Source organism: Brassica rapa, chromosome A08 (genome assembly GCF_000309985.2).
Source record: "Brassica rapa cultivar Chiifu-401-42 chromosome A08, CAAS_Brap_v3.01, whole genome shotgun sequence".
NCBI lineage: Eukaryota > Viridiplantae > Streptophyta > Magnoliopsida > Brassicales > Brassicaceae > Brassica > Brassica rapa.
This window is the reverse complement of record NC_024802.2, coordinates 1,706,880-1,723,879: the sequence shown is the minus strand read 5'-3', so window position 1 is coordinate 1,723,879 and position 17,000 is coordinate 1,706,880. Positions and strand designations below refer to the sequence as shown.

Sequence of the window (17,000 nt, the reverse complement as noted above, 5' to 3'; positions counted from 1 at the left end):
ATACTCCGATTACATCTCACTACATACAATGTTAGAGGTTTCAACCCCATTCAGTTGTCCGAGGGTTGTCCACACATGACATGTATTTGCAAGTTTGAGTTCTGTTGGTAAGAGAATTAAATATTTGCAAGTTTTTTGAGTCCTTACATTTACATTTTTTTCTTGCATTCATTTAGGACTTGTCTAAGTCCATGGAGTAATGAACATGTAGAAATGCCGTGCGAGGCTAGTACATCATCTTTCTCGTCTGGAGAATCAGATGACATTTCCGAAGCTGAAATTTACTACAAAAGACTATTTAGTCTTCATTAGCAGGTAACTAAATTCACATAGTATATTATGATGGTGTTTGTTGACATATTATCAAACTTATGCATTATTATTATTATCAATACTTGGCGACAGCAATAAGTGACGGCATGAAATTTTACTTTGGCTATAGTATGGCAGTGAAGTTAGCTTGGTTTGAGGTACTTCAGTTTATTAGTTTGAAATAAATTATGTGAACAGGTTGCTAACAAAAACTCTACCCTATCAAATTCATAAGTGCAAGTCAATATCTAAAGTGGATATGTGCATTTGCACATCAGCACAGACTAGACATGGTCAAGTTTGTTGGGATTAAAGGTAAAATCAGTGTTTCTTGCCAATTTTCCTTTTTTTTTTTGTAGAAATTACTGTGGGTAGTCTTTTTAAGTAGCTTCTATGGCATGAATTGAGAAATTTCTCTAGAACTTAACTCTATAGTTTCGTTTTAGCCAACTTGCTTGCAAAAGCATGCATGTGTTCTGATTAGGGTGTTAAAACTACTAGCGTTAAGCTTCACTAATTTACAAAGTTTGGGTCTGCTACATTGAGCTTCAGTGATATGTAAGCAAGCGTTGAATTCTTCTATGTCTGTGGAATATTTCTTTCAGCATATACTTATTGTTCCTCTGCCTTTTTTCTTTGCAGAGGAGGCAGAACAATAACTTGAGGGTTTGATCTCATGTGCTGTTGCATCAGCTTCTACGAAGATGAGAGAAGTTGAGCTCTTGTCTTGAACCAAGAAGACCAGAAAGAGCTATGATAATATGGTTGCAGAGCTGCGATGGGAAGCAGCATGGTGAGAGAGCAGCGTTTAAAGAAGATTCCTTTTCATCCAGTTAACACAATTGTTGCAATAAACATTTTTTTGAATGAGTAAAATGGATTTACCATAAACCATGCTTGTAACCAGTACTTAGGATGTTGACCCCTTGAAAACTGGGTTACCACTTCAAACTGCAGATATTTTCTATCAGTGTAGGCAATTATGATTCACGAAGAGCTCTGTATAACAACAGTGCACCAGTTTTTGTGAGGGTAAAATTGTTGAACGTCTCTTCATTACTTCTCGTGGGAAGATGTTCATGGACAAATTGAATTTGACTTATGTTATCCTGTTAGACCAGGAAACAAGATTAAGTTCTTGGTTTCTGATTCCGGCTTGTTCTAGGTTGCAGGGATTGTCACATGGCCGAGAAGAGATAGGGGAAGAAAAGTGTTGCCTTAGAGCCATACGCTTTGGTGTTAGAAAGTATGTGAGCAATTGGTTCCTTTCCTGTGTTTGTGTTTGGTTGTATGTAGGAAGCTGTTCCCCTAGATGATTCTAAAGGTACCTTAGAGCTAGCTCCAAAGGTATTTGTTGCATGTTATTTAAGAGATATGTTGCTTATTAGCTCCTGAAGAATCGAAGTTTGTCTCTCTTTTTAGCAGAAAGCTATCATTCTACATAACAAGGTAGAAACCCTTCCGCTTCAGTCAAATTAGCTATAATCATGACCAGAAAAGTGAAAAACGCTTAGGCTCGTGCATCCCTAGGATAGTCGGGTACACGAGTTAAAGTTTAGTCCTCGATGACAAAAGTGGCTAGTAAAATGAACTAGAGCTTAAGATCACCACCACTTTAATCTGCCAAATTAAATCCTAAATGTTGAACAAGATTGTTTTAGCTTATGAGAAGTCCAACTTCCTGGTAAGAAAGCGACCGAGAGGCTGTTTTTTTTCTCTAATAGCTTGAGAGGTCAAACCCTGACAAAGCTATTTGTATTTTCATTCAAGGGAGTCTCAGTTTGGTCATTTGCTTATGTGGACTAAAGCTACTAAGACCATGTACAATAGTTTCAACACTCTCTCCATTTTTAATACTTTTATTTTCTCCTTTTAAAATTCCACATCATCTTCTCTCTCCTCCACATCATTTATTCAACATTCACTTCAGTCTAAACCTTTACAATGGTTTTGTTTTACAAAATTCAACACCTTACCCTACAATTTTTAATTCATATTTTTGTTTTTTTATAACATACTAATTACATATTAATAATTAATTTAAAAACTAAAATAAAATAAATTTTAATAATATTTATTTTAAATGATTATAATAAGCTTATTTTTAAATAATACCAAATCAATATTAATAAAAGTTTTATTAACAAAAAAAGGTTAAAAACTAAAATAGTTGATTATAAGGAAAAATGACATTTTTTTCTATATCCAAATGAAATGAGAATGATCTCTATTTATAGATAAGAAAAAATCTTGAATATTGATATAATTTTTATTATATTTGAAAAAGTTTTATTATATAAAAAATACGTTTCAATTATTGGGTGAAGATAAAAATCAAAAGCAATATGTACAGCTCATCAGTCTACTCACAACGCGACATGTAGTAGCGTCGGCCCACAAATTTTTTCTCAACTGTTGAAACTTTGCAACACATATTAAAACCATGTAGATTAACCCAATTTATTAACACCCTCGTTGCAAGGATTTCAACTGTTGAAAACAAGTTTCAACACCTCCGTTGTGGTTGCTCTAAGGAATTTAGTAGTGGTCTAGTAGTTGAAAAGTGCTTTGTTTCACACATACATCAGGAATTTTTATGATTAATTAAGATTATGATATAATTATATCATATATATATATATAATTTAGTTTCATAAACTTCTGTGAACGCATCTATTTTTAAGCAATATTTCTTTTATTCATTTTAAGTGGTGTTTAAAAAAAATTGTTTCATTTTAAATGATGTTTTCAAGTTTCTATGTAAAAATAATGTAATTTGATGTTTAGGACTATTTATATTATGTAATATAATTTATTTTATTTTCTAAATTAGTTGTAGTTATTGTTGTTTTAAGGTAATTGAGATAAATTAAATAAAAGTTCACAATTTTTTAAATGAAAACTAAATTTTTTATAAATCAGTTATTTTGAAACAAAAAGTGTATATTACTACTTGAAATTGCAGCCATCTATATTATTAAAACTGATGTACCTTTTAAAATTAACTCTTATTTCACCTTATTATTTACCAACTTATGTCACTAACTTATTAACTATTAATTAATTAATTATTTTGTTAGATTTTTCTCTTTCCAAACTTAGCAAAATTAATTAATTAACAAAAATAATTTATTTATTAAATTATTTTCTAACCAAAATTACCAAAATTACAATTATCCTCTAACTGTATTATTTTCTAACCAAATTTTACAATAAATTAAAAAAATTAAAAAAATTAAAATGTAACTACAAATATTAAATTTTATATATTTATGTATATTATTGTTCATTTTACATACAAAATATAAACTATAAATATTTTTAACATATAATGTTATTTTCAAATATATGTTCAATAATTTGATGTTTAATATAATTCATACATATATTTGAATTATAAGAATACAGTAAATAAATTTTAATTTAACATTTTCCTCAAAAATAAATATAGAAATATAATTTATTTGACATATAAAAACTCAGGGATATATCTATTTATCTATTTTATTAAAACATAATACATTTTATGAAAACATAATACATTTTATTTTGGAAAGATGAATACATAGCGTTTTGTTTATGACAAAACGCTACAACCAGAAACACTATGAATCAAAATGAAAGACATGAAGCAAAAAAAAGCCGCCAAAATGAGACAAACATACCAAAGGGATAAATGCAAATAAAGATGGATTCGCAAGTCGATATGCAGAAATCAAACAAGCAAACACAAATCACAGCTATTCTCCGGAATAAAAACCCTAAACAGTCGAACAAAACAAAGCGATAACTAACAGTGAAAAGAGACAAATCTGAATCACATACGCCGAAAGAAGAGAAAAGATAAATCTAAAATTTCAAACAACTTAAGAAAATAGAAGACGAGAGAAAAACACCTTTCGCTTTTCTCTGAGCAAGCAATAATGAGAAATGAGGAAGAAAGCACATCAATTTATACACCAAAAACCAAGGGCCGCGAAAGGAAATGATTATGACTGCACGAACGATTCGTCTTCCAAGGAGAGAAAGTTGAATCCCTACTTCAATCAATTCCTGCAATTAATTCGCCAAACCAAAGTATCGAACCGGGCCTTGGGGCACGCGGACTGGCAGTCTCAAATATGCTATCCAAGTTGGACTCAATACCCGACCCATGACGACCTAAAACACGCCGGACTTCATGGGGAGGGGGCTACTGTTGGAGCCGTATTTCACCCTGCTCTAGACCCGGTCCGAGGTTTCGATCTAAATACCCCCGACGCCCAAATCAAATACCACCAAGCCCCAAGAAGGAAAATAATCCCGCAAGGGTCCAAGCCTACCCAAAATAAGGAAGTCCAACGGACCGAGCTCGGCAAGTAAAAACAAAACGTAAAGGAATCAAAGGAATTAAGACCATCATAAAAGCACCAGATCCACACCGAAGATCACACCACCATAAGGATCCACCGTAAAGACCTATAAAGGAAGGAGAAGGAGCCAAGAGAAGGGGATCCGAATTATTCCATAGAAAAACTATATTCTCATTATATTCATACTCCATTGTTTTCAAACACCCTCTGTATTCATAGCTCATTTGTGACTAAATCGTCAATATACATCCATTTTCCATAGTTGATCATAGCTTAACCTTTCTCTTTTTAGCTTACTTGTGAACCAATTTTCCTTAAACGTAAACCCTATTTCTGAGTGAATTTAGGATTCATTATCGAGGTGTTTGAAAATTTGTTGTCTAAGAGGATATACCGTTGATTTGCAGTTTAAGCCAAACCATCCATCGAGATACGTTTTATTGAACTTCGTAAAATGGTGAGTATATTGTTAATTATGGATACTGGTAACACAAAATATCCAAAAATGAAGAAAAGAAGGTATAGCCGGAACCCAATCACCACTTTTGAAGCCTTTGTTTGGAGAATACAGGCTCTTCAAAATATGCATCACCTTATTTGGCAGCTGATAACCGACCACGTAGCAGTATAAAAGAACTAGACACATCGTCATATGCTGTATAATCATTTTCCTATATGTGGGGACCCTGATGAGTCAGTCACCCATATAATTTTGAGTGCCTGTCGGCCTTACAGGCATCAGATTTATAAACAACACCATCAAGCTCTGACATTTTTCCGGTACCGAGTGTTTATGTTAGTATGGACTATTTTTTGGAAAAAGAATAATATTGAAGACTCGGAACTGAATAGAGATCTATATCTTTGGTTAATTTGGTATCTATAGAAAACTTGAAACAATAATTTAATCAGAAGGATAAACATGGATCCCCTAAAATTGATCATGCATGCGAAAGGAGAGTGCCAAAATTGGTTCTCAGCAAATGTGATTGTTCCTACGACATCACAGCAAATAAGCAACACCGATTCAAAAGCCATATGCTTGGAGAACATATGTTTAGTTGATGGATCATGGACTTCCACCTCTTAGTTCAATGGTTGCGAATGAGTTTGAAAAAACATCTATGAACAAATCCAATTAATTAGAACTAGGAACCTAAGATGATGGAAGTCAGCTTTGGATTTATAAATAGAAGCATTATTTTGGGCGATAGAGAGTATGTTACGTCATTCAAAAACTTCATGCATGGCGAAATTTCTCAATATAACTAGAGGAGATAAAGAATATGCAAATATGATTTCAAGCATTCAATATATCCTAGATTCTTCGAAGGCAGAATGCGATTTGGATTATCTAAATAGAATTGCAATCTTTCAATCGGGAACTTTGTTACGTTGGTTAATCTGGCTACTTATACTAACTCTTGTTTGGGTAATATAATGTATGTTTAATGTCAAAAAACACTTGATTACATAGATAAATATAATTACGACATATTAATAGTTTAAATATATATTTAATTTTTATTTGTTTAGTTACTAATGAATTGGTCCAACTGTACAATATGTTTTTGGAGTGATATTATTTTAATAGAATATATACTAGCTTTGACCAAAAATATATATATATAGACTAGCTAAATGTTTTTCTCTCTACCACAGTTTTCAAGAGAGCCGCACCCACTCACCTTCCTCAATGCCGACCCAACAATATTATTTCCAAATCTAGGAAGTAAGGCCATGCGCAGCGATGAATTCTCAACTGATCTCTAATCACTAAATTAATGAAAATTAATGAACAAGGAAGAGAGCGAATGAAAAACGTTTTTTCTTGAAGAGACTAAAAAAAATCTGAAGAAGGCAAAGCCTACTCTACCAAGCAGTTTGGTATTTATTTTATAGACTTATAGTAGAGTGTGTTAGGTGCACCATTTTCCCAATAGAGTTAAAGAAGGCAAAGCCTACTCTACCAAGCAGTTTGGCTGAAAATTTGGCATTCTTCAGGGTGAAAATAGTATTCTTTACCGTGACATGAAAGAAGTAACCACAACCCCGTAATTAATCCAGCGCACATTATTCAGTCTGTAGAACAACTAGTTGGCAACATAATCTCATAGTTGTGAAGGATGGGAGGTGTTGAAACCTCAACTCCACGAATCGATGAATATGAATCTTGTTCTCGATCGCGATATCGTCTCTCTCTCTCTCTCTCTCTCTCTCTCTCTCTCTCTCTCTCTCTCTCTCTCTCTCTCTCTCTCTCTCTCTCTCTCTCTCTCTCTCGTTTGTATAGAAAGTGAAAGAAAACAAAATACACAGTACACACACGATTTAACCAGTTCGGAAGCTCGGAATGAGCTACAACCTACATCTGGTGCCAGAAGATTCTGGCAATTCACTATGATCACTGGTTTACAATCTTCAGAGCTTAACAGGCGTAACAACCCAGCTCAACAAGAAAGACGTTACAACGACTGCTTTGACACGAGACTCGTTTGAGTTTATATCTAACTCAAACCCTCCTTCTGACGTGGAGTCTCTCAGCACAATCAGCTTCGGTTTAACCATTCACCAATAACCGGTTAACCTTTTAATGAACCAGCCGTTAAAGACTTGGTTTTGAATCAACTTCTCAACAAACTCCACCTTGAGTCAACAACCAAGATCATATCATAGCAACTGCACTCTGAATCCTTACACTGGCAATCACAGAAGTAATCTTCAAGCTTCTATGACGTTCAACAGCCGCAGGGCTTCGTTGAACTTTGTCACCGGAATCACCTTAGTCAACATATCAGCTGGGTTTCTCGAGCTTGGAATCTTCAGTACTTCAACCTCACCAGACTCAACCCAATCTCTGATAAAATGATACTTGGACGCAAAATGTTTTGTCCTCTCGTGATACACCTTGTTCTTCGACAAACATATCGCGCTTTGCGAATCACACCACACTGAAAACTTCTTCTGCTTATATCCAAGCTCTTCCAGCAACCCACTAATCCATATACCTTCTTTTACAGCTTCAGTCAAAGCTATGTATTCTGCTTCAGTAGTGGATAACGCAACTATAGGTTGCAGACACGATCTCCAACTTACAGTGTTGCCCCCTACTCTGAATATGTAACCAGATATCGACCTCATTCGGTCTAAATCCACAGCATAGTCAGAGTCGCTAAAACCTTCGATAGCGAACTCTTTGCCTTTTGTATATGTGAGACATACCTTTGACGCTCCTTTGATATAACGCAACAGCCACTTAACAGCTTTCCAATGCAACTCTCCAGGTCTGCTCATATATCTGCTTACTAGCCCAACTCCATACGCAAGGTCAGGTCTACTGCCCACCATTGCATACATCACACTACCCACAGCACTTGAGTATGGGATCTCTTCTGGATTTAGCATCTCTGATGCATCCTCAATAGCAGACAACTTGAAATGAGCTCCCACCGGTGTATTTGAATTCTTGCAATCCACCATATTAAACTTCTTCAAAACCTTTTGTAGATACTCCGATTGAGATAGCTGAAGAGTGCCTGCCTCTCTGTTTCGGAAAATATCCATCCCAAGAATTCTCCTTGCACTCCCCAAGTCCTTCATATCAAACTCAGAACTCAACAGTTTCTTCAACTTTGTGATCTCATCCATTCCTTTAGCTGCAAGTAACATATCGTCTACATATAGTAGAAGATACACAAACCGGTTCTCAGCAACCTCCTTTATGTATACACACTGATCTTGAGTACTCCTAGTGAACTCTTGATCTCTCATGAACTTGTCAAACCGCTTGTTCCACTGACGTGGGGACTGTTTTAAACCATAAAGTGATTTCTTCAGGAGACAAACCTTATCCTCTCCTCCTTGTTCAAACCCATCTGGCTGCTCCATGAAGATCTCTTCTTCTAAACTTCCATGAAGAAAGGCTGTCTTAACATCCATCTGCTCTAACTCAAGATCTTCATGCACCACTAGAGACAACATGATGCGGATAGAGACATGTCTTACTACAGGAGAGAACACCTCTTGATAATCTATCCCTTCACGCTGAGAGTAGCCTTTAGCAACCACTCTACCCTTATACCTTTTAGGTTCTCCACCTGGAACCCCAGGCTTTATCTTGAATATCCAACGACACCCAATCACCTTTCTGTCTTTAGGTCTATCCACAACATCCCATGTCTCATTCTTCTCTAAAGAATTCATTTCATCAACCGCAGCAGCTTTCCACTGTTTCTTATCAGCACTTCTGACTGCCTCATAATAGTCTTTTGGTTCTTCTACATCAATATCTTCAAACACTGCTAAAGCAAAAGCCACTTCAGAATCTTCTGTTAAGTGATCTGGTGGAGGAGCAGTCTTATAACGAGCAGGAGGTATAATCACCCTTCTCTTTCTATCTCTAGCCAGTTGATAACCAGCCAGATCTGTGCGTGCTTCCTCTACACTGGTCCCTTCATCTACATTAGTTTCAGAATCTTCAGAATCAGAACCCAACTCCTCCGGTTTATTCTTTTCTCCACCTGCTCCACCACCAGTTGAACTCCCAACCTCGTCACTCTTAACAGCAACATCAGAAAACAATTTTCCTTTTCCTTTATCAAGAACCAATTCAACCTTAGAGCTAGCTTGCGCTACAGGTTGATCCACTGCCTGAATGACAGGTTTGTCAATGTCCTTAAACATGGTTTGCTCTTGAAACTGCACATTTCTGCTTATCACACACTGCTTCTGTTCAATCAACCACACCTTGTATCCCTTAACCCCTGGTGGGTAACCAATAAAGACGCCTTTCAAAGCTCTTGGTTTCAACTTTCCTTGATCAGCATGAATGTACACAACAGACCCAAAAGTTCTAAGATGCTTATACCCCGGCTCTTTATTCAACCACACTTCTTCTGGAATATTGTTGTCAATGGCTGATGACGGAGTTCTGTTGATCAGGTAAGCCGCAGTGGCAGCCGCCTCTGCCCAAAACTTTTCTTCTAACCCAGACTGATTCAGCATACACCTAACCTTCTCCATTATTGTGCGATTCATACGCTCAGCCACTCCATTTTGCTGAGGCGTATATGTGCATGTTCTGTGCCTCGTGATCCCATTCTTGTTACAAAAAGAGTCAAACTGAGCATTGCAGAACTCAAGCCCATTATCAGTTCTGAGACATTTCACCTTCTGACTTGACTGGTTTTCAACCAGCGTTTTCCATTCACAGAACTTCCCATACGCTTCATCTTTCGTCTTCAGGAAGTAAAGCCAAACCTTGTGTGAGCAGTCATCAATTATTGACAGGAAGTAGTGGCACTTAGAGATAGATGGGTGCACGCTAGGCGAGCCCCATAGATCAGCATGAACATATCCAAGCACCTTTTCTGTATCATGCTTCCCAACAGAGAAACTGACTTTCTTCGTTTTTCCCATTACGCAGTTCTCGCAAAAACCTTGAGCGCCAACATCCTTCTTATCCAAGATACCCTTGCTGACTAGAATCTTCAGATTCTTATCACTGATGTGTCCAAGACGGTTGTGCCACAAGCTAGGACCTTTACCGCTAGCTTCCACTTGATGAACTTCTTCTGCAATCGTTTCACCATCCAAAATGTATAAACCCTGTTTCAGAATACCTCTCATGCCCAGTCTGCCATTCTTGTGAAACGTCACCTTTCCATCTCCACCACTATGTCTGAACCCCAGCTTGTCAAGGGTCCCAGTAGAGATGAGGTTTCTTCTCAGATGTGGTACGTAACGTACATTGTGCATCACTGTTACAGATCCTCCATGGGTATTTACTCTGACAGAACCTATCCCTTTTGCCTCAACCGTGTGATCATCTCCAAGCAGAATCTGATTTCCATCAAGTTCACTGAAAGTGTCAAACCAATCTCTCCTGGATGTCATGTGATATGTACATCCAGAATCTATTACCCAGTTGTCCCTTGGGTTCAGATCAGAGACTGCTAATGCATTTGAGTAATGCAGCTTATCCACAATGACCGCAGCTTCACCTTGATCTTCTTTATCAAACTTCTTCTTTCGTGAGAAACAATCTTTTCTCATGTGTCCTTCCTTCTTGCAGTACCAACACACCATTCGTGATTTAGAATTTGACCTGCTGCGTCCATTCCTTTTTGAGTCACCTCTCCACTCAGCTCTACCTCTGCTTTGAAAACGTTCTTTCATGACTAATTTTTCTCCAGCCTATTTGCTACTCGAGCCAGTGTCTTTGAGCTCTCTTTCCTTGTCCCGTGCTGCCGCAATAACTGCTTCAAGAGTAATGGTATCTTTGGCATACTTCAGTGTCTCCTTCAACTGATTGTACTTTGAAGGAAGAGAGCACAGCAACAAGATAGCCTGCACTTCATCTGTCACAGTAACTCCAACACTACACAGATCAGACACAAGCTTCAAGAATTCGTCCACATTTGCATCAATAGACTCAGAATCAACCATCTTGAAGTTATAGAACTTTAACTGCAAGAAGATCCTGCTCGGGAGAGACTTGGACATATACAGTTTCTCCAGCAATATCCACATAGCCGCAGCAGTAGTACAGTGACTGATCTTTCTCAACACATGATCACCAACATTCAATACAATCAGATTCATAGCTTTCTCTGATTTCTCAACCTTCGATGGATCTTGACTTTGAGATTTTGCCTTTGGGGAACCTGCGGCTGAAGAATCATCATCTTCTTTCTTTTCAATCGCCGGTGGTTCCATCAGGAGTTTATCATCCTTCAAGATCTCCTTCAATCCCAGGTAACCAAGATGCGCGAGCATCCTAATCTTCCACAGCATGAAATCCCCAGATCCATCGAATCGTTCGACCTCGATTCGCATATTCGACGATGACGATGTCGACGCCATCCTCGACATCCTAACCTGGATGCTCTGATACCAATTGTTGAAACCTCAACTCCACGAATCGATGAATATGAATCTTGTTCTCGATCGCGATATCGTCTTCTCTCTCTCTCTCTCTCTCTCTCTCTCGTTTGTATAGAAAGTGAAAGAAAATAGAATACACAGTACACACACGATTTAACCAGTTCGGGAGCTCGGAATGAGCTACAACCTACATCTGGTGCCAGAAGATTCTGGCAATTCACTATGATCACTGGTTTACAATCTTCAGAGCTTAACAGGCGTAACAACCCAGCTCAACAAGAAAGACGTTACAACGACTGCTTTGACACGAGACTCGTTTGAGTTTATATCTAACTCAAACCCTCCTTCTGACGTGGAGTCTCTCAGCACAATCAGCTTCGGTTTAACCATTCACCAATAACTGGTTAACCTTTTAATGAACCAGCCGTTAAAGACTTGGTTTTGAATCAACTTCTCAACAGGAGGCTTGGTTTGCATCAAGATGATAGTCAAAAAATTTAAATTATGTGTCTTATAATATCTTTCAAAACATAGCTACAAGCCTACAACCATTACAAAAGTTTTTTTTTTAATTTGAATTCATCCTACATTTACAAAAAAAAAAAAAAAGAAATAAGCATATTCAAGTAATGTGTTGCTTTTTTTTTTAACACATCAAGTAATGTGTCGCTTTAATTTATACGCTATTTGGTGAATAAAAGAATAATTCAGCTTGAATTTTGCCCCACACAAAAACATTTGTCAGTATCATGACAAAGACAGTAGCTTGAATTTTCTCAAAACCCAAGGGAAGTATGAGAAAAATACAGCTTAAATGTTGCTCTACAACAAAAACAGTTAAAAATCATGACAATGATTGTAGCTTGAAGTTTCTCAAAACTCAAGGGAAGCATGAGAATAATACAGCTTGAGAAATGCTCTACCCAAATTTTTTTTATCAATATCATGACAAAGACATTAGCTTGAGAAGTGCTCTACCCAAAAAAGTTATCCAATAAAAAAACTGTTATGATTGATTGCAAACATCTTTTTATTTATTTACACATACATATATTATTTGAAATCGCAATTATGCTCTTATTCATCATACAAACCAAACACACAGAAAATGACATTATTAAACACACGAGCAGTATAGTAGTAGTTCGTAACTGTCTTGTCTCACAAGTCACAAACTAGACCCTCCCCATGATGCACCAAACTCACCAACACGAGCGGTCTTATGCAGAGTTTACGCCATAGAAATAGATGTCCTCATAACGACCATTGGTTGGAGCCTTCCCTCCATACATCAACAGTCCCTTTTTCCCATCAATGGACGCAGTCGTGGATGCGATCCATCCACGAGGGCTATGACCTTCCTCAAGTTTCTCCCAGACCAAACTCTCAGTGTCCAACACAAAAGCCCCACCGGTCAATGACCCCGGACCTAAATGAGCCTTTACGTCCATCTCGATCTCACCTCCGGATATAATTATGTATTTCCCAACGACCGCTAGTGCAAACACGCTTCTCGCCCACGGCTTTTCACCCCTTGTTTCCACTTTAGTCCACTTACTTTCAACTGGATCAAAGCAATGAATATCTTCGACTTCTTCCCCAATAAACCCATACACAACCCAAATCTTCCCTTTCACAACGGCGAGTCCCGCTCCACCTCTAGCTTTGCAAGACTCTCCTGGATTCGGAAACTCAATCCACTTCTGATCAATGATGTTGTAAGCATGAAGTGTGTTGACACGTTCCTGAATACTCACTCCACCAAATACATAAACGTTTTTGTCATCAGCAGCCATCGAGTGGAAGCTACGCGGTGCAGGTCCTTTATTAACGTGAGTTATGAGTTTCCAGCTCCTTTTAACCGTGTCGTAAGAGTAGAAGCCGTTGTAATTACGGAAGCCGTCCCGGCCACCAAAGACGTAGAGTGTAGTGCCGATGGCTACCATTCTAACGCCTAAGCATGGGAGATCTGGAACGTCACCGTTTGGATCAGCGATCGACCATCTGTGAGTCTTGAAATCGAAAAAGTAGAGGTCTCGATCGATGTGAAAATTTGGCTTTAACTCTCCACCGAAAGCGTACATTTTGTTTCCAACCATTGCTATATCGTGAGAACATCTTGGTCCAGGAGTCCTGCCTTTTTGCTCCACCTAATAATAAGAGTCACCGCATGTTTCTTTTATTAGTATGATGTGTTCACGAGATGTGTTATTATGCACTAGGTCTAGCAATATAAAAATTGAACCAAAAATGTATCCGAAATTTTTGAACCAAAGTTTTTTTTTGTTTTTGATAACCGTACCAAAGTTGAATTGAAATATTTGTTACTTCTTAAAGTAACTATAAGAAAATTATATATGATTCATTTTCAGAATATTAACTTCTTTTTATATTTTTGGAATAAAAGAAAATATAGAATCTCCCGAATGATCGAAAAACTAAATCTCCTGACCAAGCCATACTACGTACGTACCTGGATCCACTTGCCATGCAACATCGTCTGGGGAAAAGCTGAAATATAAGCTCCGATGGAATGAAGAACGTCGCTTGAACTACCATGAAAACCAGTGATTTTGCCACCTTCGAGCAAGGACAATTTGGTACGCTCATTTACAATAACAGGGGTCTTTCCAAACGGCTGAGAGTTTATGCCCTTCAGAGTCTTAAATGCAAGATGCGTTATAGTTTCTGTCTTCCAGCCATCAAGTTTTTCGTAGTAAGCTTTCACAGATGTGATGCCATCGTTTTGACCAACCTCGAATACCTCGGTTCCTCGAGATGTCCTTTGTCCGTGCTCTTGTGTTATTCTTCTACCGTCTTTTTCGTATTCAAACTTGATATATGATATATGGGAATTTCCTTGACCAACAGAAACTTTTCTTACATGATGAAAGGAACCATCGTCGAATGTTTCTTCACCCTTTCCTCCTACAGCTTCCACTTTGATGACAGAAGATGGAGAAGAGATTGGAGCTTGAGAAAAATGTGCACCGATGGCATCAATAGCATAGCCACCACGTCCATGGAATCCAACAAGCTTTCCTCCATTTTCGCCTTTGAACTAGAATTCTGTTCCCGTCATCTCCCCGACCAATGGAGAAGTAAAGCCTTTAGAAGTTGTAAAGTATAGTGATTTAACAAGCGTTGTATCGTAGTTGAAAATATGCTTGTAGCTTCCACCAACAGCTGTGATATATTCATTCGGATAATCCACAAAAAACTGCATTTCATTTTAATTAGAAACCGTTAATTAATAAACCAGTTTAATATTAACAAATTAAAAAGTGACAATTCTCTTAAATAGTAAAAAAGAATTTTAATCACAAAAAGCAAATAAAGAACAAAAATCACAAAATAGCATTTATTAAAAAGTTAAAAGACCAAACTATCTTTAACATATAGGAGTAATACATTTAATACAAATAAATATTTAAACTATTTATCTTAAAATTTATTTTTAAATAAAATAAAGTTTTTAATTCTTCTTTTCAATTTCTTTAATTATATAACCCTAAACTATAAACCCTAAACTATAACTCCTAAATCCTAACTCTTAACCCATAAAATCCAAATTCTAAATCCTAAAACTTTAATCCTAAAAATATATGTATTTTATTGCATTTAGTTAATACTCTTTTAATAAATAACTTTTTATGTATTTCGAAAAAAATATTTTAGTACCAATTTAGAGTTTATCTAATTAAAAACATATGATTATATATTTTGACCTCTTTTAGTTCTCCGCGCTTCGTCCCGTGATCACGGATTTCGTCTTTTCCTTCCTTTTCGTATTCGATTTTGATATAAGTTATACTGTATTCATCTGCTCCGACGGTTATTTTTTTCACACCGTCCATAATGCCATCGTCGAATGCGTTGCCCTTGTTACCACCGAGCGGTCCCATCTTTGTGGAAGCGGAAGCTTGAGTAGGAGCTGGGGTAGGAGCTGGATAAGGGCCAAAGTTTGCACCAAGAGCATCAATAACATCACCAGACCGGCCAGAAAACCCGATAAGCTTGAATTTTTTTTCTTCAAACACAAATTTTCTGCCAACCACATTGCCAAAGGCAGGGGAGGTTCTTCCTTTTGATGTTTTAAACCTAAGCGATGTAAGGTAACCATCGATGGTTCCCTCCACTACCGTAATATGTTCATTAGGATAATCCACCACAAACTGCAACCCAAATGTTTAAAAAATAAAAATAAATTTCATTAAACATACGACTATACATACAGTTGCACATATATTTATATTAACAACTAATACCTCCTGTGGAACCTCTTGCCTCTTCCCATGAGCATGTGGCACAATTCTTTGGCCTTTTGCATACTCAAACCTGAGAAAACTTATAAACCTTCCACCTAGTCCAACGAGTATTCTTCTAACACCATCGAAAGCGCCATCATCCCAAGCACTACCTCCATTCCCACCTTGGCGGTTAAAGTGCTTAAGAGGAGAGTTCACAGCGAAGAAGTGAGGTCCAATGGCATCAAGAGCTTGACCAGAACGTCCATGGAAACCTAGAAGCCTTCCACCATTTTTACCCTCCAGCATGAATTCTCTCCCAGCTGGATGTCCAAATGATGTCGTATAGCCGAGTATCGGAGAGGTCCTTCCACCGGAGGTTTTGAAGATTAACGATCTAATAAGAACGGTTCCATATCTCGGAACGTGTTCGTACCTTCCACCAACGGATGTGATATATTCACTCGGATAATCCACTGTGAACTGTATTTCATTTCCGTTAGAAACAACAAATGTACAAGGCAATAGAGGTATGATAAGATAAGAACATATTGAAGAATAACAAAGCAAGGATCTATTACCTCTTGAAGTCCCCCGCGAATCGTTCCATGTTCACGGGTTTCAAAATTTCCGTCACTATTTTCGTACTCAATCTTCATATAAGAAACACAGTCCCAGTCTTTTCCGACAATTATTTTCCTCACGCCATCGAAAACACCGTCGTCAAATGGGATGCCCATGTTGCCACCCATCGCTCCCACTCTTTCAGACATTGTGCCCATCTTGTAACGAAAACCTGAATAAAATTAATTTCTTCTTTCAAAAACACACTAACAAACATTGTTCCTGTCAAAACCTTCTCAGGTTCCATCGTTGGTAATAATTTTACAGGACAATGGCTATATGTCTTTATTAGTCTTTGACATGATTGTACATGCATACTTGTTTAGTCTTAGTCAGAGCACGTCCACTAAAAATTCTTAATGTTGTGTATCTCACAAAAACTTTAAAAACTAGTATATTTATATGAATTAAAAAATTTAAATGTTGAAGAATTTCTGATAAGAATCCTAACATTTAAAAACCTCAATAATTTAGTATAACTATTTTTTTCGTAATCGTGAGATACTCAATTAAGAACTTTTCCAATGAAATTACTCCTATATACTTGAAAACAGGAAAACTATGAGGAACTTCTACTTACATA

At 37.1% G+C, this 17,000-nt stretch overlaps 1 long non-coding RNA gene across 1 annotated transcript; it reads left to right on the top strand.

The window, feature by feature from the left end:
• The first annotated feature begins 6,569 nt into the window (after positions 1-6,569).
• On the top strand, positions 6,570-12,950 carry LOC117127141. Its single transcript, XR_004449944.1, has 2 exons — positions 6,570-6,797; positions 12,011-12,950. It is a non-coding gene; the product is annotated as an uncharacterized LOC117127141 (long non-coding RNA).
• Positions 12,951-17,000: the final 4,050 nt, after the last annotated feature.